This window comes from Bos javanicus, chromosome 6 (genome assembly GCF_032452875.1).
Source record: "Bos javanicus breed banteng chromosome 6, ARS-OSU_banteng_1.0, whole genome shotgun sequence".
Lineage (NCBI taxonomy): Eukaryota > Metazoa > Chordata > Mammalia > Artiodactyla > Bovidae > Bos > Bos javanicus.
Window position 1 is genome coordinate 47,792,796 of NC_083873.1, and position 26,948 is coordinate 47,819,743.

Below are 26,948 nucleotides of genomic sequence, written 5' to 3' on the forward strand. Positions count from 1 at the left end.
ATACCATATTTCCAGAGCAGTATTTCCCCAAACTTCTCCATGCATAAGAATCATGAAGGGAACTTATTAAGTAGCAGACTCTTTTATTCAACCACCAGAAATATTGACTTAGTGAATCTAAATGGGTTCTTAAAATTTGAAATTTTAACGATGATTTCAGGTAATTTTGATGCAAGTGCTTAGGTAACATGCTTCGAAAAGTCTAGAAACATTAGAGTTATTTCTACAGTGACTGAAATGGAACAGGTATGTCTGGTCATGATGGTTCAGTAATGCCATACTCAAAATATTTTTAGTGCCTTAAATTTCTGCCAAACACCTCTGTTTTTTTAGCAATTCTACTACATTCTTCACTTAGCAGTTATAGTAAACAGAGCTTTATTTGTTTAGAAAAAATAGAAAAGTGGTGGATGGAAATGAGTTTGGAATGGTTCTGTGATCAGTTTTAGCATCCTATGGGAAAAAATAAAGATAAAATCAAACAAAAAGCTCAGGGTTAGCTAGGTTTTAAAAGCACAAATACATTTTGTACAGGGTACAGATACATAATTCAAGTTTATTAAAGTGGTTCTGCTCTTAAAATGTATCATTTTGAAGAATAATCTTAAATCAATAGTTTATTAAAACAATATTCTATATACTTTATTTTTTGAATTTTAAATTTTAATGTGACACATATTAATCTGCTTTATAGATCCTATTATAATAAAACACTCCACATAAGGCATTTTGTTATTTTATTACATGTTATTTTACAATATAATTTCTTATATCCTCTGATATTTAAAGCACCATAACAAAATATGAATGCTAGTCTAAAATTTATAAAAGTTATAACATATATTTGCATTGTTGTCCCTGGTTTACAATAGTGTCTCTCATGACAGAAATAAGAAATTACATGGCAGTTTGATGTTTAGTAAAATGTATATGTCTGCAGATTTTAATTTCTCCACTGAGAAACATCCAAGGAGCTGGAACGAAAAGATATGTTGAGCCAGATAATTTCCAGGTGAAGATTCTCTCTTAGGATAAGAAAAAGAATGCACACACACATACAGACACAAATAAGTGCACACACATGCACAAACAACACAAACATGATATGCATTCATAGTAGACCTTTTTTGCAAGTCTCACATTCTGTTTTATTTTCAAAGGTTAACTCATTTCAGTTTAAACTCAAAATAGTTATTTTCTTTGACTATGGGGACAAATCAAGACAATTGGAAGACATAAAAACTGAGCCATGAATTAAACAAAGATGCAAAAGCAGGATGCTTTCTAACCATTAGAATCTAAGAGGAAAATAGCAATGTGACTTTCTAGAAACAGATGGTATAAAAACCCTCCTTGGTCTTGCTGCTAATTCCTAACTCTTGCTGCTTCAACTTTCAATATTGTTAATAAGTTATTAAAGCTTTAATTTAAATTTATACTTGCAAAACATTCCTACTTGATTTCTTCTTTTAAATTAACTCTCTGTGTAGGTCTCTGTTACACACACACACACACACACACACACACACACATATCATGTCCCCAGTTGTTTAACTTGTACTCATTCTGCAGATGTGAACTTGGAACACTTCTTTTTAGAAAGCTTCTGTTTCCTATCTAAGACTGGGTTGGATCCTTTGTGAGCCCTACAATAGCACTATTCATAATCTACTGAAGCATTTATGTGCCTTCTAATTGTATGTCTTCTCTACTAGATTAGTAGCAATGTGTTACCAGAGATTATAGTAAATTGCCTGTCATATCAGAGATGCTCAGCATTTTATCTGTATTTTAGTTAACTCCATACAATGACTGTGTACCACATATTTTACTTACAAATGATTACAAAAGCTAAGGCATTTGCCCAAAATCACTCACCAGGTAATCGAGGTGGAAAATCCTGAAAACAGACCTGGTGATTCTAAAGAAATATTCTTTACCAGTAGAAAAAGAGGTTTATCTCCTGTTCAGGCATGAGTCTGCCCTTTACCCCCATATCTCATTAAACCAAACTTATATACACATTGAAATGCTGACCTTGAGGGTTCCATTTCCCAGGACTTTTCACTTCATTTCCTGTCACTGATTGAGGATAAATTGATTTTTAATCTCCTATAATCTCTGTGAAAGCCAGCTGGTTTGTTTTTAAATTTTGTGCAGTTTTATTTTAGACAAGGAGGTGCCCAGCACTCAAGTCATCATCTTCCTAACTTCTTGGTACATTAACATCATTCAGTCATACAACATCATGCATCTTTATTTATGTATTTCCTTTAAACTACCCCATTTTTTTTCATCCTCCTTCCCCACAATCATTCAATTGTTTGATGTATTTGTGTCATTAAAAATATATATGTATTGCTTTGTGTCAATATGTAATATATAAATTAATTATTTTATATATAACAGATTTCATATATTACATTTTTCACTAATCAAATTATATTTAAGATCCATGCATTTAGATCATATACACAATTTTTTTTTCTTCCAATTGTTGCATAGAAATCCATGTTGTGATTTCACCAAGTATCACTCCCTTCTTCACAGTTATTATTCATCATTGCTTGTGACACAAGCAGATTGCCTCTGATTCTCTTCTATGGACAGTGATGCTGCAATTAGATTATCACTTCATGGGAAATAGATGAGGAAACAGTGGAAACAGTGTCAGACTTTATTTTCTGGGGCTCCAAAATCACTGCAGATGGTGACTGCAGCCAAGAAATTAAAAGACGCTTACTCCTTGGAAGGAAAGTTATGACCAACCTGGATAGCACATTCAAAAGCAGAGGCATTACTTTGCCAACAAAGGTCCATCTAGTCAAGGCTATGGTTTTTCCAGTGGTCATGTATGGATGTGAGAGCTGGACTGTGAAGAAATCTGAGCGCCAAAGAATTGACACTTTTGAGCTGTGGTATTGGAGAAGACTCTTGAGAGTCCCTTGGACTGCAAGGAGATCCAACCAATCCATTCTAAAGGAGATCAGTCCTGGCTGTTCTTTGGAAGGACTGATGCTGAAGCTGAAACTCCAATACTTTGGCCACCTCATGTGAAGAGTTGACTCACTGGAAAAGACTCTGATGCTGGGAGGGATTGGGGGCAGGAGGAGAAGGGGACGACAGAGGATGAGATGGCTGGATGGCATCACCAACTCAATGGACATGAGTTTGAGTGAATTCCAGGAGTTGGTGATGGATAGGGAGGCCTGGCGTGCTGCAGTTCATGGGATCACAAAGAGCCGAACACGACTGAGCAACTGAACTGAACTGACTAAAACTTTTTTTTAAATTAAGGGTATGCCCCCAGAGGCAGAACTTTTAGATCATAGAATTGCACATACTAAATTTTACTAAGGAGCAGCCAGGTTCTTGTTGAGAGTTTACAGTATTTTACAATCCCCAAAACAGGATACCTGCAAAATACATGCTGCCATTTTGAAAACAAAACAGTTGAGACACGGTTCACAGAAACTCAAATATCATGGGTGGAAGTTGCAAAAGTCCCGTCACACAGGAAATGCGGATGCTTGAGAAGTCCCTGATTCTACCTTTTGAAAGAGTCATCCATCACATTGATATCTTTAACTTGTTGCTCCACCTTCTGGCAAATTTTTCTGTATTCATTGTCCAATTCATGTAAATATTTGATTAAGGCAAAATTTGGGGGCCCGAGGGTTCACTTTCATTCTTACACAGTGAGCTGTTTTAGATTCATTCTCACTAACCTTTTGTGCTTAGAATTATTATGGCTTCCTTATGTACAAACCTCTTACAAATTTAATCAACTTTGGTGTAATTAATTCCTGTCAGCCTCACATGGAAATATCTATATCTTCAGTGCTTTTCAAGACATTCTTCCAAGATTTGAAACATTTCTGTATTTCTTTGCCCTCAGACTTCTCTTCTGTCCAAATTGAAATAAAGGAAACTTGGGTCACTTATGTAGGAGTGAAAAAGTGAAAGTGTTAGTCACTCAATCGTGTCTGATTCTTTGTGACCCCATGGGCTCTAATATGTTAGGCTCCTCTGTCCATGGAATTTTCCAGAAAGAATATTGGAGTGGGTAACCATTTCCTTCCCCAGGGAATCTTCCTGATCCTGGGATCAAACTCAGGTCTCCTGCCATTGCACGCAGATTCTTTAGCATCTGAGCCACCAGGGAAGCCCATAGGTAGGAAAGCAATCACATTTTAGTTTGTCTTTCCTGAGTTGTTTTGTCTAGGAAGATCTCTTGGATGCCAACAATTCATTAAAGGTTTTATCCATGGTTGTAAAAGTCATACTTTGTATTTAATCCTTGCTAGAAAATCAATTTGAATTTGCTTTTGATGTCAAAGTGTTAGTTGCTCAGTCATGCCTGACTCTTTGTGATTCCATGGACTGCATCCCACCAGGCTCCTCTATTCATGGGATTTTCCAGGCAAGGATACTGGAGTGGTTTGCCATTTCCTTCTCCAGGGGATCTTTCCAAACTAGCGATGGAACCTGGGTGTCCTGCACTGCAGACAGATTCTTTACTGACTGAGATACCAAAAACCTAATTAATTTTATCTCTTACTATTTGAGATAAAGAAACAGTTGCCTTTCCAACATGAAAGGTCCCTAACTTCATGAACTACACTTCCTTTCTTGCTTCAAAACAACTAACTCTTTTCTGAGCTCAGTTTCTAATAATACTTGCAACATAGCATCTGCTGCTAAGTCACTTCAGTCGTGTCCGACTCTGTGCAACCCCATAGATGGCAGCCCACCAGGTTCCCTCATCCCTGGGATTCTCCAGGCAAGAACACTGGAGTAGGTTGCCATTTCCTTCTCCAATGCATGAAAGTGAAAAGTGAAAGTGAAGTTGCTCAGTCGTGTCTGACTCTTAGCGACTCCATGGACTGCAGCCTACCAGGCTCCTCCATCCATGGGATTTTCCAGGCAAGAGTACTGGAGTGGGGTGCCATTGCCTTCTCTGAACATAGCGTCTACCTTAAACATTAAATACTTTCAACATTCTATTCTGCAACATCTTCCCTCAAGATATAAGCTCATTAAGGTGACAGTTTTACCAAGTGTTTCACTAATATAGAATGTCCATCAACATCCTTCCAGGCTCTGATGAAGACATTTTCCTTCCTGTCCTTTTTCTGTTCTCTAAACTTATAACAAATATTTTAATATTTGTATTAGAGTAGTACTGTGATTCCAGTATCAATTTTTGTACCAATCAGGATGGCCTTGGTTATACTAAAAGTAATACATTATCATCAGTGACAGTGGATAGGATTATGTTATATATCCATGGTGAATCTACTGGTGACTATGCTCTGTATATTTACTCCACATCTCAGATGGAGAGATCGGCCACAACCACTGGGAAGGGAAGAATGATCTAAGGCCCTATACCAACAAATTGATGTTTGCCTTAGAAGTGACATTTCTCATCTGCTCACAATATATTGGATAGAGTAAGTCCCATGGTCACAACTAATCAGAAGACCCAGAAGTGTAATTAACCCAGGTGTCCAAAAGGTGGGGAATTATGAGGAGAGAGTTGATGAATATATGTGTTTGTGTGTGTGTGTGTGTGTGTGTGTGTGTGTTCTCCATTGTGTTTGACTCTTTGCAACTCCATGGACTCTAGCCCATTAGGCTCCTTTGTCCATGGAATTTTCCAGGCAAGAATACTGGGGTAGGTTACCATTTCCTACTCCAGGGGATCTTCCCAACCCAAGATTTGAAACATTTCTGTATTTCTTTGCCCTCAGACTTCTCTTCTGTCCAAATTGAAATAAAGGAAACTTGGGCCACTTACATAGGAGTGAAAAAGTGAAAGTGTTAGTCGCTCAATCGTGTCTGATCTTTGTGACCCCATGGGCTGTAACTTGTTAGGCTCCTCTGTCCATGGAATTCTCCAGAAAGAATATTGGAGCCCATGGACTGCAGCCTACCAGGCTCCTCCATCCATGGGATTTTCCAGGCAAGAGTACTGGGGTGGGGTGCCATTGCCTTCTCCAAACATAGCATCACCTTAAACATTAAATACTTTCAACATTATATTCTGCAACATCTTCCCTCAAGATATAAGCTCATTAAGGTGACAGTTTTACCAAGTGTTTCACTAATATAGAATGTCCATCAACATCCTTCCAGGCTCTGATGAAGACATCAGAGCCTTCTGATGACAGGGTCTTCTAATTAGGTGTGACCATGGGACTTACTCTAGCCAATATATTGTGAGCAGATGAGAAATGTCACCTCTAAGGCAAACATCAACCACCATTAACAGTGGTTGTGGCTGATCTCTCCATCTTAGATGTGGAGTAAATATACAGAGCATAGGCTGCAGCATAGGCTGCAGTCCAAGTTCAAAGTAAGATTTATCTCAGAAATGTGAAGATGATTTATCTGTGTAAAAATCTATCAGTATGTCAGTCAGGATTCTGTATGGAGCACAGAGCCCTCTCTGCATTTCAAATATAAAATGCCTTAATATTGGGAATTAGAAGCTTGCACAGTTATTGAAAGTGTTGATGTAATAAAGGTGAGAGAAGGTGGCACCAAAAGTCCACTAATATTATTGAATCAAGTGGTTTTCAAGAGTTTGCTGATGACCTACTGTGACAAATCTAAAGAACCATTGGGAGGATCTTCTACTTAACTTAAGATGCATTAGCAGAGTAATTCTCAGGAATCCCACCTGGAAACTAGTGCAAACACTATATGAGGATGTGTCTGTCTGCAGATACTCAGAATAATGGTTTCTCCTTTATGTCTTCAAAAGCTTCTATAAAATCCTTTAATTCTCAGTCTTTAATCTATAACAAGTTAGGTGAGACAATTCAGAAAATAATATTTTCTAGCTCCTCTTTTGTAAGACAGAAGAGAGCTTATTATGGTGGTGCAGACATAATTGTGGTTTCAGACCATGAATTTTAAATTATTATAACTAGGCTCAAACACATCTTTATTAATCAAAATAGGAACCATTGCAATCAATAGATTTTTGCAACAAGAAATAGCTTTGTTTATTCCTATAGCATAAAAAATGTGTGCTTCAGGATTTGAGGAAGTGCAAAGAAATAGAGGAAAACAACAGAATGGGAAAGACTAGGGATCTTTTCAAAAAATCAGAGATATCAAAGGAACATTTCATGTAAAGATAGGCTCGATAAAGGACAGAAATGGTATGGACCTAACAGAAGCAGAAGATATCAAGAAGAATACACAGAAGAACTGTACAAAAAAGATCTTCACGACCTAGATAATCACGATGGTGTGATCACTGACCTAGAGCCAGACATCCTGGAATGTGAAGTCAAGTGGGCATTAGAAAGCATCACTACAAACAAAGCTAGTGGAGGTGGTGGAATTCCAGTTGAGCTATTCCAAATCCTGAAAGATGATGCTGTGAAAGTGCTGCACTCAATATGCCAGCAAATTTGGAAAACTCAGCAGTGACCACAGGACTGGAAAAGATCAGTTTTAATTCCAATCCCAAAGAAAGGCAATGCCAAAGAATGCTCAAACTACTGCACAATTGCAGTCATCTCACAGGCTAGCTCAAAATTCTCCAAGCCAGGCTTCAGCAATATGTGAACCATGAACATCCTGATGTTCAAGCTGGTTTTAGAAAAGGCAGAGGAACCAGAGATCAAATTGCCAACATCCGCTGGATCATGGAAAAAGCAAGAGAGTTCCAGAAAAGCATCTATTTCTGCTTTATTGACTATGCCAAAGCCTTTGACTGTGTGGATCACAATAAACTGTGGAAAATTCTGAAAGAGACGGGAATACCAGACCACTGATCTGCCTCTTGAGAAATTTGTATGCAAGTCAGGAAGCAACAGTTAGAAATGGACATGGAACAACAGACTGGTTCCAAATAGGAAAAGCAGTACGTCAAGGCTGTATATTCTCACCCTGTTTATTTAACTTATATGCAGAGTACGTCATGAGAAATGCTGGACTGGAAGAAGCACAAGCTGGAATCAAGATTGCGGGGAGAAATATCAATAACCTCAGATATGCAGATGACACCACCCTTATGGCAGAAAGTAAAGAGGAACTCAAAAGCCTCTTGATGAAAGTGAAAGTGGAGAGTGAAAAAGTTGGCTTAAAGCTCAACATTCAGAAAACAAAGATCATGGCATCTGGTCGCATCACTTGATGGGAAATAGATGGAGAAACAGTGTCAGACTTTATTTTTGGGGGCTCCAAAATCAGTGCAGATGGTGACTGCAGCCATGAAATTAAAAGATGCTTACTCCTTGGAAGGAAAGTTATGACCAACCTAGATAGCATATTCAAAAGCAGAGACATTACTTTGCAAACAAAGGGCCGGCTAGTCAAGGCTATGGTTTTTCCTGTGGTCACGTATGGATGTGAGAGTTGGACTTTGAAGAAGGCTGAGCGCCGAAGAATTGATGCTTTTGAACTGTGGTGTTGGAGAAGACTCTTGAGTGTCCCTTGGACTGCAAGGAGATCCAACCAGTCCATTCTGAAGGAGATCAGCCCTGGGATTTCTTTGGAAGGAATGATGCTAAAGCTGAAACTCCAGTACTTTGGCCACCTCATGAGAAGAGTTGACTCATTGGAAAAGACTCTGATATGGGAGGGATTGGAGGCAGGAGGAGAAGGGGAGGACAGAGAATGAGATGGCTGGATGGCATCACTGACTCGATGGACATGAGTCTGAGTGAACTCTGGGAGTTGGTGATGGACAGGGAGGCCTGGCGTGCTGCAATTCATGGGGTTGCAAAGAGTCGGACATGACTGAACGACTGATCTGATCTGATCTGGAAAGCATTTTCTGCATCTTGCTGGCTGTTGAAGCATTTTCCCTGAAAAAAGTTGTCAAGACACTTGAAGAAGTGGTAGTCAGTTGGCAAGAGGTCAAAATTAATATGGTGGATGAGGCAAAACGTTGTAGCCTAAGTTTTTCAATGTTTAAAGCATTGTTTGTGTGACGTGTGGTCAGGCATCATTGTGGAGAAGAAATGGGCCCTTTCTGTTGACTAATGCCTGCAGCAGGTTTTGGGTGCATCTTATCAATTTGCTGAGCATACTTCTCGGATGTAATGGTTTTGCCGAGATTCAGAAAGCTGTAGTGGATCAGACAAACAGCAGACCACCAAACAGTGACCATGACCAATTTTTGGTGTAAGTTTGGCTTTGGGAAGTGCTTTGGAGCTTCTTCTCAGTCCAACCACTGAGCTGATCATCTTCAGTTGCCATGTAACTTCTACTTTTCATAACAGGTCACAATCCAATTGAGAAATGTTCATTGTTGTTGCATAGAATAAGAGAAGATGATGCTTCAAACGATTTTTTTTTTTTAATTTACAGTCAGCTCATGAGGCACCCACTTATCAAGCTTTTTCACCTTTCCAATTTTCTTCAAATGCCAAATGACCATAGAATAGATGATGTTAAGTTCTTCAGCAGTTTGTCTGTAGTTGTAAGAGGACAGCTTCAATGATCCTCTCAGTTGGTCATTGTCAGCTTCCAATAGACAGCCACTATGCTGTTCATCCTCAAGGCTCTCATTTCCTTTGTGAAATGGCTTGAACCACCACTGCACGTACTTTAATTAGCAGTTCCTTGGCCAAATGCATTGCTGATGTTATGAGTTGTCTCTGTTGCTTTACGACCCGTTTTGAACTTGAATAATAATATCACTTGAATTTACTTTTTGTGTAACATCATTTTCCTAGTCTAAAATAAATATAAAATAAACAGCATCATTAGCAAAAAAAAAAAAAGGCATAGAGTGAGAAATATGCATTAAAAGGATATATAACATAACCACACTTATTTAAGAATGTATTCCAATATCAAACAACAAATTTCAACAGCTGTAATTACTTTTGCACCAACCTTAATAGAATGAGATGATGGTGATACTTTATTCACAACAGAAAATTCAACATGTAAATAAAACTGATTATATCACTAGATATAGAAAACACATTTGACAAATATTAATATTCCCTCATAAAAGAAAAGATCTCAGCCAATAATAGAAAAAAACTGCATAAATTTTCTATTGATCAGAAATCCATAGTAAACCTCATTATTAATAATGAAAAAGTAAGAGCTCTCACATGAAATAAGAGTTATCCACCATTGATATAACAATTCAACGTTTCCCATAAGGGCGTTAAACATAAATGCCTTCATTGACCAGTGATCCAAATGAAATATCTGTGAATTCCAGAGATTGTTAACCTAGTTAACATTTTCATTTGGATGATTAATGTTCACCTGGAACTTAACATGTGAAAAATAAAACTTAATTTCCCTCTAACCCTGTTTCTTTTACTGCCAAGTCATGACAATGCTTACAGATTTAAACAACACATTGTTATTATTATTATATTCCATGGCTTTGTGAATCAACTAGAATCAGCTAAGTGTTTTCATTCAGAAATTTTTGTGGAGTTGCAGAAAGATGGGGAGAAGCCCTTTGAAAGTTTTCATTCAAACCTGAGTTGGGACATCTATGGGCTCTTTGCCTTCTCTGTCTACATGTGTCCTCTCTATATCACTTTCTCACATTAGAGAGATTTCTCTGTATTAGGACCATGATGACTGGAAACTCCTAGGATTACTGTCCCAACAGGCTCAGATGGAAGCTGAAAGACTTCTTTTCATCTAACTTTGGAATTACCAAACACCACTTTCCTCAACATTTAATGTTCAATCAAATCACAAAGACTTACCCAAATTCAAGGGAGGAGACTTACATCCCACCTCTCAAGAGGAGTGATAACAAAGTTCACTGTATTGGATCTGTTTCATCCATAGTCTTCAGCATTTTAATGTATTGTTGTTATTCAGTTGCTCAGTCATATCCGACTCTTTGCACCCCCATGGACTGTAGCATGCCAGGCTTCCCGGCTCTTTACCATCTCCTGGAGCTTGCTCAAACTCATGTCCATTGAGACAGTGATGTCACCCAACCATCTCATCCTCTGTCATCCCCTTCTCCTATTGCCTTCAATCTTTCCCAGCATAAGGGTCTTTTCTAATGAGTCGGCTCTTCACATCAGGTGGCCAATGTATTGGAGCTTCAGCTTCAATTTTATTATATTTTAATGTAGAGTGACTCCATATAACTCGGTACACTTTATCATTTCTTTCTCATATGCTCCACTTTGAATCAACCAATTAAACCTATTGAGGCTGCCTTTGAAATAGGTCCACTATATGCAGGTCAAGAGGCAACAGTTAGAACTGGACATGGAACAATGGACTGGTTCCAAATAGGAAAAGGAGTACGTCAAGGCTGTATACTCTCACCCTGCTTATATGCAGTGTATATCATGAGAAACGCTGGGCTGGAAAAAGCACAAACTGGAATCAAGATTACCAGGAGAAATATCAATAACCTTAGATATGCAGATGACACCACCCTTATGGCAGAAAGTGAAGAGGAACTCAAAAGCCTCTTGATGAAAATGAAAGAGAAGAGTGAAAAAGTTGGCTTAAAGCTCAGCATTCAGAAAACGAAGATCATGGCATCTGGTCCCATCACTTCACAGGAAATAGATGGGGAAACAGTGTCGGACTTTATTTTTTGAGGCTCCAAAATCACTGCAGATGGTGACTGCAGCCATGAAATTAAAAGATGCTTACTCCTTGGAAGAAAAGTTATGACCAACCTAAATAGCATATTGTAAAGTGGAGACATGACTTTGCCAACAAAGGTCTGTCTAGTCAAGGCTATGGTTTTTCCTGTGGTCATGTATGGATGTGAGAGTTGGACTGTGAAGAAAGCTGAGCACCGAAGAATTGATGCTTTTGAACTGTGATGTTGGAGCAGACTCTTGAGAGTCCCTTGGACTGCAAGGAGATCCAACCAGTCCATTCTGAAGGAGATCAGCCCTGGGATTTCTTTGGAAGGAATGATGCTAAAGCTGAAACTCCAGTACTTTGGCCACCTCATGAGAAGAGTTGACACATTGGAAAAGATTCTGATGCTGGGAGAGATTGGGGGCAGGAGGAGAAGGGGACGACAGAAGATGAGATGGCTGGATGGCATCATCGACTCCAAGGACGTGAGTTTGGGTGAACTCCGGGAGTTGGTGAGGGACAGGGAGGCCTGGCGTGCTGCGATTCATAGGATCACAAAGAGTTGGACATGACTGAGCGACTGAACTGAACTGAACTGAGCATTGTCAACTCTTCTACTACTATCACCTTTGTCCAAGCAACCATCTGCCGAGAGCCAGCACAGGAGTTCCCACCCATGACAAAGGTCATGTAGAGAGGCCTGATATGCAAAGGCTAGTCAGGACTCGAGCCCCCCCACCCCCACCCCCCTCCCTGGACCTGCCTGAGCATCTACCCCAAAACCAGAACCTGTCATTTTTCTATTTTATAACTTTCACCAACTCCTCTGACATTAATGGGGGGCTATCCCCGACCACCTTTCTCTGAAGGAAATCAACTTAAAGCTCCAGGTAATAAGCCTCCTGGGCATAATAGAAGTGTTTAAATCCAAACCCCTCAGATGGCTCTCTAACTTGCCTGACAGGTTTACCCGGACTCCTGCAGCTACACATAGGATTGTTTACAGTCTCCCAACCGCAAGAGGCTTGGGAAGCTTAAGATATTCAAATAGTATAGAGCTTCTCAGAGAGTTAGAAATTGTTAGAATAGAACTAGTAGATTTCAAAGTTGAGCCAATGCTTGCTGACAAGTTTCCACATCCCCTGTATTGTATCCTTACTGCTGCTACTGCTAAGTCACTTCAGTCGTGTCCGACTCTATGTGACCCCATAGATGGGAGCCCACTAGGCTCCCCCGTCCTGGGATTCTCCAGGCAAGAACACTGGAGTGGGTTGCCATTTCCTTCTCCAATGTGTGAAAGTGAAAAGTGAAAATGAAGTCGCTCAGTCATGTCCAACTCTTAGCGACCCCATGGACTGCAGCCCATCAGGCTCCTCTATCTGTGGGATTTTCCAGGCAAGAGTACTGGAGTGGGGTGCCATTGCTTCAGGTTACATGTGCTTTAATTTGCTTCCTGGGGGTCCCAGAGGCTGCTCTCCAGGTGGAAGCGCTAGGCTGGGCTCTCCTGCAGCAGGGCCTCCACGCCAGCCCTGCAGACCCTCGGGAAGGGCCGTGTCCTCCTCCAGGCCGCCTGTGCCCTCCACGAGCTCCTTGTAGGTGATCTTCTTGGCGAATGGCTGCGGCCCGAGCAGCTCCACCATGTCGGCCTGCTCCAGCACCTCCTTCTCCAGCAGCCGCCTGCCCACCTTGTCCACCTGCTCTCGGCCTTGGAAGTGTATTGTATCCTTGGAAGTGTATTAATTAATATAGTTGGTATATAGAAAAAATAAACAGTGGCCTTGGTGTTAACAACTTTAGATGCTTAAGATAATAAATTCTTTCCTTTTTTGTAAGCCCACTGCACCTTTGCCCTATAGGAAAGCAACTTTATCTAACACCTTCAGAGGATGGCGCCAAACTTTAAAATAATTACTCTTACAGAAAATAAGTCTTATGCTTGACAAACCTTTATCAGAGTCATAAAATGTTAACAGGCCTTCTGGCCAGAAGATGATGTAAATCACCTAAACCATTTGTATACGATAAGTCTGCAGAAAAGAAAGACTGGTCTCTATAAGGATCAAAGACTGCTGACTTTGCATGATTTCACACCCCCTATTATCCTCTATCAGAGAAGGCAATGTCACCCCAGTCCAGTACTCTTGCCTGAAAAATCCCATGGATGGAGGAGCTTGCATGGGCTGCAGTGGGCTGCAGTCCATGGGGTCGCTAAGAGTCGGACACGACTGAGCAACTTCACTTTCACTTTTCACTTTCATGCATTGGAGAAGGAAATGGCAACCCACTCCAGTGTTCTTGCCTGGAGAATCCCAGGGACGGGGCAGCCTGGTGGGCTGCCGTCTATGGGGTCACACAGAGTCGGACACGACTGAAGTGACTTAGTAGTAGTAGTATCCTCTATGCACAACTTAAGGTATATAAGCTCCCTTTGAAAATAAAGCTACAGGCCTTGCTCAAAGTTTGGTCTCCCTGTGTCATTCTTTCTTGTTTCTTTTTCTCTCCTTTTCTTTTCTGTTCTTCCTTCAGGACATTTAATTGGAGTGCGGGGGTCCTCTGGGACCATTTACTTGCCTGGGCTTCTAAGACCCACTCGAGAAGGTGCCTAAGGTGGGGCACCTTCAGCGATTCGAGAGGGCGCCTGTGGCCTCCGTGGTCAGAGCAAACCTGATGTCACAGGTTTTATTGACTTTCCGCGTAAACCAGTTATCAGATCAGATCAGATCAGTCACTCAGTCGTGTCCGACTCTTTGTGACCCCATGAATTGCAGCACGTCAGGCCTCCCTATCCATCACCAAACCCTGGAGTTCACTGAAACTCACGTCCATCGAGTCAGTGATGCCATCCAGCCATCTCATCCTCTGGCGTCCCCTTCTCCTCCTGCCTCCAATCCCTCCCAGCATCAGAGTCTTTTCCAATGAGTCAACTCTTTGCATGAGGTGGCCAAAGTACTGGAGTTTCAGCTTTAGCATCATTCCTTCCAAAGAAATCCCAGGGCTGATCTCCTTCAGAATGGACTGGTTGGATCTCCTTGCAGTCCAAGGGACTCTCAAGAGTCTGCTCCAACATCACAGTTCAAAAGCATCAATTCTTCGGTGCTCAGCCTTCTTCACAGTCCAACTCTCACATCCATATATGACCACAGGAAAAACCATAGCCTTGACTACACGAACCTTTGTTGGCAAAGTAATGTCTCTGCTTTTGAATATGCTATCTAGGTTGGTCATAACTCTCCTTCCAAGGAGTAAGCGTCCTTTAGTTTCATGTCTGCAGTCACCATCTGCAGTGATTTTGGAGCCCAGAAAAATAAAGTCTGACACTGTTTCCACTGTTTCTCCATCTATTTCCCATGAAGTGATGCGACCGGATGCCCTGATCTTCGTTTTCTGAATGTTGAGCTTTAAGCCAAATTTTTCACTCTCCAATTTCACTTTCATCAAGAGGCTTTTGAGTTCCTCTTCACTTTCTGCCATAAGGGTGGTGTCATCTGCATATCTGAGGTTATTGATATTTCTCCCGGCAATCTTGATTCCAGCTTGTGTTTCTTCCAGTCCAGCATTTCTCATGATGTACTCTGCATATAAGTTAAATAAGCAGGGTGATAATATACAGCCTTGACGTACTCCTTTTCCTGTTTGGAACCAGTCTGTTGTTCCATGTCCAGTTCTAACTGTTGCTTCCTGACCTGCATACAGATTTCTCAAGAGGCAGATCAGGTGGTCTGGTATTCCCATCTCTTTCAGAATTTTCCACAGTTTATTGTGATCCACACAGTCAAAGGCTTTGGCATAGTCAATAAAGCAGAAATAGATACTTTTCTGGAACTCTCTTGCTTTTTCCATGATCCAGCGGATGTTGGCAATTTGATCTCTGGTTCCTCTGCCTTTTCTAAAACCAGCTTGAACATCAGGAAGTTCACAGTTCACATATTGCTGAAGCCTGGCTTGGAAAATTTTGAGCATTACTTTACTAGCTTTAAACCAGTTATAATGAGCCTCTAATATCTTTCAGCTTTGCTATTCTAATTGCCAGCGCAGTCCTCCCGAGGGAATCCCTGGATCCAACTGGGCTGGACCCCGATAACCATCATATATTGCCTAAATTATAAAATCCAACGCATGGATTGTCATTATATAGTCTATTGGCCACCCAATAGAGTTATCCTTCTGAAATTTATTAGGTGAAATTTAGTTTTTGGTATTCATGTCAAACATCTAAACAACTTTCCATTGTTCAGATAAAAATCTAAGTCCTTAACTAGCTATAATATCCTAAATTATCTGGCTGCTTGCTAGTTTTTTGAACATGTATCTTTCCACTCTCTCCTCGTTTTTGTGGGTTTACCCACACATGTCTCTTTGCATCTGCATAGAAAACATCGTCCTTTCCTCAAGTAGGTCTTTTTTCACTTTTTATGTCTCTGGCCAACAATCTTATCACAGGTGTCCTGATACCTTCCAAGTCTCTATCTCTTCCCTTACTGTACTTCAGTGTTCTTTACTGACTGCCTGGAACAAACTCTAGCACATACTGAATATTGCATGTATATATGGTGAAAATTCCTCACTCTGAATAAAAACATATTTTAATTTTAAAAAATTTTGACCCATAATGTGGTTTTCAGAGACATACCACTGAGTAGCACTGATATAGATAAAACTGTTCTCTTCATATTATTGAATTTTTAAATCTTGTATTTATTTTAATTATTTTACTAAAAATATTTGATTCCATTTTTGAAGTAATAATTGTTTTGGAACATATATTTAAATTCTCAAGTGGTGAGTTTTAAATGCTTTTAAAAATATGATATACTTTTAGTACATCACTATCAGGGAATTTAAACCTTAAAAATATATCTTTTTTCAAATAAAGTATTAAGATTAATACATTAACAAATACTGAAAAATGTTTTATGGTTACTTGAATTGTTGTATTTTTAAGTATATAAATCAGTGTAGGATATGAACACTACTCTGGTTATCCTTTTACAAGCATGACCCTCTTACTATTACGTGATCAAATAAATTTTACAATTTTAAATTAGCTGATCATATTTCAATTGTAATTTTTGCAATTTCATCTACAGTTCTAAAATTTTTACTTTATGTAATTATTTGTAAGTGAGTAATCAGTTTGTAATTTGTACTTTCTTCAATATAATAGCAATAAAATATGTTGTTTCACTTTGTACTATATTAATATCATATTCACATTTAATTTGTTTCAGAGTGATAATTCTTTTTGCCTAACTTATTCAGAAAGTGAAAATATACAGACATTTCTTTAACAAGTAGTATCTTTCCTAATAGAATTAGTTTAATGCACAGTTTTTATAAAATGCTGAAATAAAGCAAAGGAAAAGATAGGAATTGTCAATAATCACAGCACAAGTTAATATAAAATATTAAATTTTAGTATATTTCCTTCTAGGAATCTCTGTGCCTATTTTGTCTCAGAGTATAGATATAAAATTAAAGAATATTAAAACATGCATTTGACAGTTTCTGTTATGTATTTTGGGATTTCCCTGGTGGCGCTAGTGGTAAAGAACACATATGCCATCGCAGGAGACTTAAGAGACAAATGCTCCATCTCTGCGTCGTGAAGATCCCCTGGAGGAGGGCATGGCAATCCACTCTAGTATACTTCCCTGGAGAATCCCCATGGACACAGGAGCCTGGCAGGCTAGTCCAATAGGGTCGCAAAGATTCGGAAGTGACTTAAGCTACTTAGCATAGCATTGTTAATTACTCAGTCATGTCCGATTCTTTGCAACCCCATGGACTGCAGCCCTCCAGGCTCTTCTGTCCAAGGGGATTCTCCAGGCAAGAATACTGGAGTGGATTGCCATTTCCTTCTCCAGGGGAGCTTCCCAACCCAGGGATCAAACCTGGGTCTCCAACATCGCAGGCAGATTCTTTACTGTCTAAGCCACCAGGGAAGCCCAGCACATTTTCATGTATTTTATAACATTTTTAGTTTGTGAAAATTTATTGTGATGATATCATACCATTGTAGTATATTATTAGGTTCTCTTATTTTGTAGTAATTTAGTCACCTTATTCCTTTAGTATTGGATGCTGTGCCTTGTCTCAAGGTTTTGCTAACATAAATAATGTTGCAATAAACATTCTTATGTGTAATTCATTGTGTACATCTCTGATTATTTCCTTAGGGTGTATTCTTAAAATGGAATCATTGGGTCAAAGAGTATTGGTGTTTTGATGATTTGGGTAAATGTTGCCACATTGCCCTACAGAAAGTTTCCATATATTTGTATTCCCACAAGCAGGATATTAAAATTGCATTGCTCTAATTGTAAGTCATATTGAGTATTTTACTGTGTTCATTAACCATTTGTAGTTTTGGAGATTGCTTGCATGGTTTTAGAGTTGTACCAATTGGTAGTTTGCTTATTGTCTATTTCATTTTTTATTAAGAACTTACTTTTTTGAGTGATATATAGAGCAAATTGTTTTCTAACTTGCCATTTGACAGTTGATTTTATATTCTTAAGGTCTATATATTTGTAATGTGTATCTACTCAAACTTTCTCACTTTTTCTTATAACTTCCTATAATAATTATTATTTTAATGTCATGAGATTATATATCTGCCTGTGTTTTCTTGTTAGTCTTCCATTTTGTTATTTTTATTTACATTTTATTTTGTTTTAATTTTCTCTGTAACTACTCCTTATGAATTCTAATATTTATGAAATTTATGGGGAAAATTAAGGGAGAAAAAATAAAATTAATTCATAGAGATCCTTACCAGAGTACAGCATCTTTTCACATTTACGACTGTGTTTGTATCAGAGAGTAAGAAAGGGAGAACCAGAATATCTAAGATATAGCTTTATAAGTTTAAAGATATAACCTTCATAGTTAATTTAGCAAATACTTTGGTGTCAGCCTTCATTTTTATCTAGCAAACTATTTGTTGGAGGTTAGACTGAGTCTTGTAATCATTTTTAAAGTATTACTATTCTCTCAGAGGGCTTTTTTGGTGGCTTAGGGTAAAGAATCTGCCTGCCAATGCAGGAGATGTTTGATCTCTGAGTAGGGAAGATCTCCTGAAGAAGGCAATGGCAACCCACGCCAGTATTCTTGCTAGGAAAATCCCATGGACAGAGAAGCATAACAGGCTACAGTCCATGGCGTTTCAAGAGTCAGGCATGACTTAATGACTAAACAACAACCATTCTCTCAGAAGCCTGCTGATTTTTCCTAGCAGACAAAACTGAGTCTGACAAAAAGTGAGCATGGTAAAAATCTCTAATACAGCAGAAAAGACTTTCAATAACTTCAATACAGAATGCTTTGATTTTACTCCATTGGTGATATTCCCTGTAATATTTCAATGTCTAAATAAAATTGTATTGCATTTCTTTTTCCTCAGCAACTTTATATCAATCAACAGCTTCTTTCTGATATTTTTTAAACAAAGTCACATAGGGAAAAAAAAAAAATTTTGAGTGTGACTAGTTCCTAGCAATGGGTTTAATCCACTGTAATAACACAAAATCCTTTTGATTAATAAAACTAGCATGAAATTAAGATGAGAGACACAATCACAATCAACTGGCCTTATTTTATGTTAAACTTAAGTACTTTGAAAACCTGACTTATAAAAGCTTCTACTAATTGATATTTTCATTATTTACCAAGATATACGGATTACCTGGACTTCCCTGGTGGCTCACTGGTAAAATATCTGCCTACCAAGAAAGAAGACATAGGAGACCCATAATTCAATCCCTGGGTTGGGAAGATCCCCAGAAGGAGGTAATAGCAACCTACTCTAGTGTTCTTGCCTGGAGAATCTCATGGGCAGAGGAGTCTGGTGGGCTGCAGTACATAGGGTAGCAAAGAGCTGGAAATGAATGAACAATTGAGCACACACACACATGAATTACCTAGTATTTACAATTAATTCCCACATAATAGCACTATTTTTCCTTCAAAAGGCACCTACATATTTACAAACGAGAGTAATACCATGATAATCTGTCCTTGCCATTGAGACAAAAGTTAAGCAGAACTTACTCCATTTCTAATAGTTTTCCTGATATCCTGATATTGCTGCTAAATTCCAACTCTGTTTTAATTTTAAATTTGATGTTTCTACCTGATACACATACAGGCATAACTTGTTTTGTTGTTGTTGTTCTCCTTCTCTTTATTGTTTCATAGATATTTTATTTTTTTCAAATTGGAGTTTTGTGAAACTCTGTACTAAGTCTATGTGCACCATTTTTTTCAAAATTACCTCACATCATGTCTCTGTGTCATATTTTAGTAATTCTCACAGTACTTCAATTTTTCCATTATTTTTATATGTGTTATAATGATCTATGGTCAATGATCTCTGATACTACCATTGTAACTGTTTTGGGGTGCCCATGAACTGTACCCACGTAAGATGCAAATTTAGATAGATGTTGTGTGTGTTCTGTGTGTCACCAACAGGCTGTTACCTTATTTTTCTCTCTCCTTAGGTCCCTTATTATTTCCAGAAACACTAATCTATTGAAGTTAATAACTCTGCAATGGCCTCTAAGTGTTCAAGTGAAAGGAAGAATCTCATGTCTCTTACTTTATATCAAAAGCTAGAAATGATTGTGCTTAGTGAGGAAGGCTTGGCAAAAGCCAGGCTACTGGGAAATTGACCTCTTATACCAGTTAGCCAAGTTCTAAATAAAATAAAAATTTCTTGAAGGCAATTAAAAGTGCTAGTTTAGTTAACACGTGAGGGATAAAGTGAAACAGCCTTACTGAAGCTATGGAGAAAGTTTAGTGGTCTGGATAGGCAAACAAACGGGCCATAACATTCCCTTAAGTCAAAGCCTAGTCCAGATCAAGGCCCTAACTCTCTTCAACTCTGCAAAGGCTGAGAGAGGTGAAGAAGCTGGAAAAGAATAGTTGGAAGTTAGCAGAGCTTGGTTTATGAGATTTGAGGAAAAAAGCTGTCTCCATAACATAAAACTGCAAGGTGAAGCAGCAAGTGCTAAAGTAGAAGCTGTGACATGTTATCCAGAAGATCTAGCTAAGATAATTAATTAAGATGGCTGCAATGTGGATGAAACAGACCTCTGTTGGAAGAAGATGCCACCTAGGATTTCATAGCTAGAAAGAAGTCATTTTCTGGCCTCAGAGCTTCAAAGGACTGGCTGACTCTCTTCATAAGAGCTAATGCAGCTGATGACTTGAAGTTGAAGCCAGTGCACAATTACTATTCTGAAAATCCTAGAGTTTTTAAGAATTATGCTAAAAAGACTCTGTCTGTGCTCTATAAATGGAACAATAAAGCCTAGATGACAGAACATCTGTTGCCAACATGGTCTCCTGAATATTTTAAGCCCACTGCTGAGACCTACTCCCCTTTCAAAGAGATTCCTTTCAAAATATTACTACTTACTGACAATGCATCTGGTTACCCAGGAGCTCTGATGGAGAGACACAAGGAGATAGATGTTGTCTTCATGCCTGCTAACAAAACATTCATTCTGCAGCCCACAAATCAAGGACTAATTTTAACTTTCAAGTCTTTTTGCTACTTATGTTTCATATTGCCATAGGTATGATTCCACTGATGGACTTGGACAAAGTCAATTAAAAATTTCTGGCAAGGATTCAGCTTCTAAATAGCATAAAAACATTTCTGATTCTTGGGAGGTAGTCAAGATGCCAACACCAGCAGTGCCTTGGAAGATGTTTTCCTGCAAACTTTGGGGATTCAAGAATTCAGTGAAGGAAGGAATGCAGATGTGGTGGAAATAGCAACAGAACTGAAATAAGAAGGGGAGCCTGAGGATGAGAATGAATTCCTGCAATCCTGTGATCAAACTTCAGCAGTTGAGGAGTGGCTTATTACTAACGAACAAAAGAAGTGCTTTCTTGAGATGGAGGCTACTCTTGGTGAAGAGGCTATGAAGATTGTTGAAGTGACAGCAAAAGATTAAGACTATGATATAAACTTACTTGATTAAAGCAATAATAGAATTTGAGAGGATTGATTGCAATTTTGAAAGAAGTTCTATTGTAGGCAAAGTGCCATTAAACAGCCTTGAGAAATAGTTCATAAAAGAAGGAATTAATGTGGCAAACTTCCTTGTTGTTTTAAGAAATTTCCACAGCCATCCACTCTTACAATCACTATCCTACTCAATCAGAAGCCATCAACATAGAGTCAAGACCCTCCACCAGCAAAAGGATTATGACCCACTGAAGGCTCAGATAATGCTTAGTACTTCTTAGCAATAAAGTATTTTTAAATTAAGGTGCATAGGTTGATTTTTTTTGAACCATAGTGTTATTATTACACTTAATATACTACAGTGTAGTGTAAACATAATATGCTCTGTGAGGCGGGGAATGAGTGACTGGCTTGATTGCAATATTCATTTTATTAAGGTGTTGTAGAACTGAACCAATACTCTGTCTGAGGTATGCCTGCATTTAATTGTTATGAAGCTCGCTGTCTGTTCATCATTCTGCTTTCTAATTATCAGGCATCTAATTTTCTATTGTGAAAATATATACATAAATAGAAGGAAACAATAGAATGAGAAAGACTAAAGATGTCTTAAAGAAAATTGGAGGTATCAAAGAAATATTTCATGCAAGGATGGGCATGATAAAGGACAGAAATGGTAAGGACCTAACAGAAGCAGAAGAGGTAGACAATTATACATGGAAGAACTATACAAAACAGGTCTTAATGACCTGAATAACCACAATGGGTGGTCACTCAGCTAGAGTGACATATTCTGGAGTGTGAAGTCAACTGGGCCTTAGGAAGCATTACTACAAACAAAGCTAGTGGAGGTTATGGAATTCCAGCTGAGCTATTTCAAATCCTAAAAGATGCTGCTGTTAAGGTGCTGCACTCAATATGCCAGCAAATTTGTAAAACAACAGTGGCCAGAGGACTGGAAAGTGTGAGATTTCATTCCACTTCCAAAGAAAGGTAATGCCAAAGAATGTTAAAACTATAGTACATTTGGGCTTATTTCACATGCTAGCAAGGTTATGCTCAAAACCCCTGAAGCTAGGCTTCAACAGTATGTGAACCAAAAAATTCCATATGTACAAGTTGGGTTTTGAAGGGGCAGAGGAGCCAGAAATCAAATTGACAACATTCAGTGGGTCATGGAGAAAGCAAGGGAGTTCCAGAAAAATATCTATGTCTGCTTTATTGACTCTCAAAAGCCTTTGACTGTGTGGATCACAAAAAAAATGTGGAAAAATTCTTAAAAATATGGGAATACCAGACTACCTTACTTGTCTCCTGAGAAATCTATATGTAGGTCAAGAAGCACTGGGCATGGAACAACTGACTGGATCCAAAATGGGAAAGAAGTACCACAAGGCTGTATATTGATTGTCACCCTGCTTATTTAACTTCTATGCAGAGTATATCATGCAAAATGCCAGACTGGATGAATCACAAGCTGGAATCAAGATTACCAGCAGAAATATCAATAACCTCAAATAAACAGATGATACCACTCTAATGGCAGAAACAGAAGAGGAATTAAATGTCTCTTGATGAGAGTGAAAGAGGAGACTGAAAAATCTGGCTTAGAACTCAACATTACAAACACATACACACAAAAAAAACTAGGATCATGGCATCTGATCCCATCACTTTATGGCAAATAGAAGGAAAAGAGTGGAAACAGTGACAGATTTTATAAAGCTATGCCAAACCTAGACAGCATATTAAAAAGCAGATTTTACCAACAAAGGTCTGTCTAGTCAAAGCTGTGATTTTTCCAGTAGTCATGTACAGATGTGAGAGTTGGACCATAAAGAAGGCTGAATGCCAAAGAATTGATGCTTTTGAATTGTGGTGCTGGAGGAGACTCAAGAGTCCCTTGTACTGGATGGAGATCAAACCCGTCAATCCTAAAGGAAAATAAACCCTGAATATTCATTGGAAGGAATAATGCTGAAGCTGAAGCTCCAATACTTTGGCCACCTGATACGAAGAGCCAACTCATTGGAAAAAATCCTGATGCTGAGAAAGATTGAGGGCAGGAGGAGAAGGGAGCAGCAGAGGATGAGATGGTTGTAAGGCCTCATTGGCTTAATGGACATGAGTTTGAGGAAACTCCAGGATATAGTGAAGGACAGGAAGGCCTCGAGCACTGCAGTGCATGAGGTTACAAAGAGTTGAACATGACCTAGTGATTAAACAACTAAAATAATATATGTTTATGTGGTACAACTTTGAATTTCAGTTTAAATCCTCTTATTCCAGAATGTCAGAAACACATCCTTACCAGTGTCTATAGGATGAGAGCTACAATAAAACTATACCATTTTTTAGGACCAACTTATACCAGGAGGCATAATGCATTAGATGGTTTATTTAGTTGTTGGCTTAGAGCAGAGAGTTGAGATAATTACTTACAGAGGGTTAATTTTGATAGATCAGTGAAGAAATAAATCAGAGTGTGTGATCTAGGAAGACTCTATCAGACATACCTTGCATGTCATCATCTATAGGACATAGAATGATACAGGGAGGAAAGAAAGTGAAGCTCCATGAGTATAATCTTTCTTCATCTTTAAAATGAAAATGTTGAATGAATGATTCTAGAATAGTTTCTAAGTAGCCTTGCACTTTGTGAGGCTATGACAAAGTCAATGATAAACTACCATTTACTTCACAAATGGAATATTTCCATCTCACTTTAACACTGAATTCGGTGGTCTTTAACTCACGTGAAAATTGTACTGGAGCCCAGAGCTTTAAACTTTTTTTTTTCATATCTATGCATCTTCAAAACCTAGAAAAAAATAAACATTTTTATTTAATACAAATGTAAAATATGAAGTATAAAAGCTTATGTTATACAATCCAATCCAAGTGGAAGAATGATTTTCCTCCTGCACTGGTAAAGCAATCTATGTTGCAAGTTTCCCATTTGCTTCAATATCTGATATGTCATAAAATTTTGGATAGAGTTTGCACATGTTCCTTTATATAGGCTTGCTTTGGGTTAAATCATCATGCTAAAAAGATCACAAAGGGCGGGGCCTCTTTTGAAATAGGAGATCTGCAAAATGTCATCAAGGATTCCCTTCTTCAAGAGGTTTGATTCAGCAGTTAAAGCACTAATTGGTCCTTAAAGAGATTATTACCTTCAGGGCTGCAGGTGATTATGCTGTTTCATTCTCAAATATAATAGGAATGTCACAACATTTGAAATTACCTGCCAACTCTCAGACAATTCCATAGACTCTGAAGCTGACATCTAAGCAATCTGGACACAAACAGCTCATATTTTATGGAAACAGTACTCCAAAGCTTATCATTGTTTATTTTTAATAACTAACAGAGATTAAAGTTTTACTTACCTCCCAGGCCCTTTATGGAAATAGATTAACTGTAGAAAGACACATTTATTTCAGAAGAAGTTAATTAAATTTGGGTCTGTGAAATTATTTTAATAATCTAGATATCACTATCTTCCACAATTTTCAAAGTTCACAAATTTTATTAATAAGCATAACCTTCTTTGGATACAGTATTGATATTTCCTCTCATTTCATAGGATTTGAAGAGTCTAAGAAACTTTATAAAAGTGTCATGCTTCTATGAGCATGTCACAGAGAATACATATTTTATGATTATGGTGAAATTTATTTTTTTGCATGAAACCTAGTGTCAGCTCTGTAGCTTTCTAAACTGCAATAAAGTCATCACAGGGGAATATTTATTATCAGCTCTATTGGTCTTATTTCCTCTTAAGGAATCATTAGGCAATGGAAGAGCTACTAAGATACACATTTCACCTTTTTAAAATTATGTATGCATATAAATGATGTATATTACTGATCTTAACAAGAATCACTGTATTAAGGCATATTCAAATAGTCTTGTAATAATGAATGAATATATAGTAAAGAAGCCAAATATTAGAGCTGAAAATAAAGCTAGAAAAATATTTGTTCACCTCTCATTTTAGGAACAAAGATGTTGAGACCACCATATTACCTTTTTATCTCCAAAAAGAGGGGCATTAAACCTTCTGAGAAACTGTTTTGCATGGTGCTGAAATAAAATGTTGTTTTCATTAAAATGTAAATGCATCAGCAGTTCCTTTTTTTTTTTTTTTCCCCCTTTTTTAAATCTGTGCGAAAATCTTTAGGGCTTCTAAACAGTAAAGGGAAAGTTTTGGTTTAGACCAGTGTTCAGTCTAGTTCAAACTTGAATGGAATTCAACTTCACTTACTAAGGAATTTCTTCATAGTGACTATCCTAATAGAATAAATTTTACTTTGCTGGATTCAACTGTTTTAAAATTTCCTGGTTCAAACAACTATGTTACTTGATTAAAAAAATATTAAAATTTAAATATATATAAATGCAATAGCATTTATATGCTCTTGTCTTCAAAGACTGAAGACAAGAGTGTTTGCCTTAAAATTTTCTAATGCAGAATGGATAAAATTCAAGTAAATAGGTCAAATATACACTAAATATACACATTGAAAGTGAAAGGATTAGTCACTCAGTCGTGTCTGACTCTTTGTGACCCCATAGGCAGTAGCTTCCCAGGCTCCTCTGTACGTGGAATTCTCCAGGCAAGAATACTGGAGTGAGTAGCCATTCCCTTATCCAGGGGCTCTTCCCAAACCAGAGATTGAACCTGTGTCTCCTGCTTTGCAGGTGGATTCTTTACCATCTGGGCCACCAAGGAAGCCCCCAAATTCATTATGCCCCCCTTAAAAATATCCTTAATCATATAAAACTGAAGTGTCACCCAATTTGAAAAGGTTCACATATTCCCATTTATGATCCACTGAATTCATGAACCCAAGCTTATTAATCTCCCATTATTTTATTTCCTTCTGCAATTCAAACAGAAATTTAATGCTATTCTAATGGAATGTACTGTCTTGAAAAGTGTTTTTTCCACTCTTGCAGACTGATCTGATTAACAAAATAATAAAAGGGATACAAACAAACTGAATGAGGTCGATGAGACATGATATCAAAACAAAAATATTCAAACAGGAGTGTAAGTTTAGCAAAAGTATAGACCAGTGGAACACAAAGGGGAACCCAGAAACTAACCAACATATGAAAATTTTATTTATAATGTGTGTCAGGCTCCCAATTTAACTTTCCCCCTCCAAATAAATACTGATTAAAACACTCTTCATTGAGTACATGTGCATGTACTTTCCCTAATCATATGTCATACTACTAGGCATCTATCAGATTTCTATACATGTATGGGTCTGTCTCTTCTTTCTGTTTTGTTGGTCAGTTCTGTTTTTTTTTTTACCTCTACATACAAACCTTCAAGTTGCAAACTTTGAAAGATGCAAACATGTCCAATCACTTAAGTTAGTTCAGGTAT